Genomic DNA, 2,885 nt, shown 5'->3' with positions numbered 1-2,885 from the left:
AGGGCGACCACACTCCCGCCCTTAACCGCTCCAGCACAATCCCCTGGCCGCAGGCGTCTTTGGGCAGGTCTGCTCCCCAGCGCTAGCCCGACAGCCCCGCAAGGAAAGCCCACCACTCCGGTATCTCCGGGCCCCACTTCGTGGTCCCCGGGACCCAGCTGCTGGCAAAGTGTGAGGTGGGCGCAAGGAAGAGGGGCACCTCCCACCCAGCCTCCATCCCTTCGAACGGCTCCGGCCCCTACCCAAAGGCAAGATGCGCGGCGCCGAGGGCAGCGACGACGCGGCTCCGCGTCCCGGCAGCGGCGCGGGCGCCCCTCACCCTCCGCCCGCGCCCTCCGGGCCGCGCCGAGGCGCACCCCAGAGCGTCCCAGGGGCTTCCTCCCAACTTTGCCGAGCGCCACTGGAGAAGCACCCCAGCAGCAACAGGCCCGGGGCTCCCCCCTGAGTCACAGCCCCGGCACCTCCTCGGATCCCGCGCTGGCCAGCCCCAGCCCCAGCCAGAGGCGCGCGGCGTCCGACTCCCAAACGCCCCCTTACCCGAGACTGGAGCAGGGGCGGTCTGCGCCGTCCCCAGTCGCCACGGGCGCCGCCACAGCCCTTAGCCGCAGCTGCCCCGCGTCCGGGGAGTGGGAGGGGTGGCTGGGCGGAGGATGCTACTCCCGACTGAAAGCGAGAGGAAGAACGGAAACAGGAACCACGACTGCCGCTTAACGGAGCCTTCGGCGCCACTGACCGAGGGAGAGCGAGAGGCGGCGCGAGCCGGGCAGTCGCTGACAGCGCGAGACCGAGCGCGAGCCGGGACCAGGACGCGCGACCCCGAGCAGCGCCGGACCCATTCCGCGAGGAGAGGAAGGGGATGGGGAGGCTGGGGGCTGGGAGGGAGCGGCGGGGGGCGGGGGCCTAGAGCCGAGGGAACTGGGCTACTCGGGTCGGCCGGAGATAACGCGCGCACGCGCCGGAGCGGCTCTGACAACGAACGAGTGCAGGCGGGGAAGCCGGGGCTCCGCCAGCGTGCGCGCGCGGAGAGAGGCGCGCGCCCCTCGGCGTTCCAGGCGTCTGCGACAAGACGCGCATGCGCGGGCCGCCACCACCTACGGCGACCCTGGCATGTGCCAGGGTTTCTCCCCGCCCCTTCCTCGTTGCGCCCCTGGATGGAGTAGCTGCAGCATCCACCGCCACGCAGAGCAGCGGGCCGCAGAGGGGCACAGCGGGACGGGCAAGAGTTCCAGCAGGGCAGCAACTGCGCGCGCGGGCACCGGCTTGCACTCAAGCACAGGCCGCCCTCTACCGCCTGAAAGCCGGAGAGTGAAGGGGAACACAAGTTGAGCGGGGCTCTCTATTCGCCAGGGAGTGCTATATTGGAGTGCTATATTCCGTAGACAGCTGGGAAACGATCCGTGCCTGTACCATCAGCGGCAATCAGAAGCACTGGCAGTAACGATCTGAAGCCAGCACCTTGCTACATTTTTTAGGGGTGATCGCTGCTGCTGCTGCTGCTGCTGCTGCTGCTGCTGCTGTTCTGGAAACCCTGCAGCCCACGTCCGGCCTCTCGGCTGCTGCAGTTTGCAGTGCAGTCATAGAACGGCTGCTCCCCTACAAGACCTAAGGTGCACAACTCGACAAAGCCCTATTTTATATTGTGAGTGTTGTTCCATAGTCTCTAGAGAAAGCCCTACGAGGGGCTGATTTCGGAGTCTGGCCTCTACCTCGCGGCTGCAGCGGACCCTTTGAAGCGGAAGTCTATTCATTAAGGGAAAGAGAACTGGGGGAGAGGTGGGCAAAGGGTAGAAGCTTTTCCCTGGGTTGGGTCCTACCCGCACGGGCGCTCGCGATGCAGAGTAGTGGGTCGAAGGGCTACCTCTCACTGACCCAGAGCTGCTGAGCGGGAGAACCTGAGCGCGCGGCCTCTGCACACAAAGTAGTCGAGAACCGAGGAGGGCTGTTCGGTAACCAATCAGAAGCGTGAGACGCGTGACTTGAGGGCGAGACAACCAATCAGAAAGCTGAAAGATGAGCTTCCCGTGCCCAACTCTTCCCCTCTTTTATTTAGCCTTTGGACCCAAGCCGGAGGCGCGGTACCATGGAAAAGCGAGAACAGTGCCCTGAAGATGGGAAGAATTACTGAACTTGATTTTGGTTTTAGATAAATTCTTTGGATACTTAACCCAGAGCAAATAGGGCCTTTTTCACGCTAAGAGTAAAAAGGACCTCAGAAATACGTATGAGGCTGTAACCTGCTACATCTGTAGGCAGCCTGATAACATTCATGTAATTCACAGTGATTTTTGAGATCATTTTCCATGCCAGGAACTGTATTAACGATACAAAAAAACGTGCTACTTGAATCAAGAAGGAAAACAAAACTTTCTAGCAGCTTAAGTTCTTCTGAGGGAGGCTTCTCAGAACCTTGTGGCTTTTATTATCAGCCCTTCAAAGAGTAAGCTTTCTCCACAGTGGTTTATAGTAGTTTTTATTATCGTTAAAGCCCAGCTGAAGGGAAAGTAGAGTCACTTGCAACCCAAAACCGGTTATCTTCTAGCAAGGAGATAACGTTACGAAAATCATGCAACAATCATTTATTGAATGAATGCATGATAATCTCCACTAACGAGGTTACCACACTGAACATAGAAACAACCGAATTCTGCTAGAAGGGTCTCACATTTAGGTTGTTGGCAGCGAATACACTATTTTAGGTTTATATCAGATGCATTGAAGTCTTATGAGTCATTCTCTAGATATTTTGGGGAAGTCAGGTGGAGTACATACTTTCACATTTAAGCACCTCTTTTTTTAATGTTCTAACAAGCTAATGTGGTGTTGTTATTGTTATGTGCCATCGAGTCCTTTGCGACTCATAGCGACCCTATGCACAACAGCCTTAA

The sequence above is a fragment of the Elephantulus edwardii genome, unplaced genomic scaffold (genome assembly GCF_000299155.1).
Source record: "Elephantulus edwardii isolate Elephantulus edwardi_28Jun2011 unplaced genomic scaffold, EleEdw1.0 scaffold00104, whole genome shotgun sequence".
NCBI classification, from domain to species: domain Eukaryota; kingdom Metazoa; phylum Chordata; class Mammalia; order Macroscelidea; family Macroscelididae; genus Elephantulus; species Elephantulus edwardii.
Note: the sequence above shows the minus strand (reverse complement) of the source record.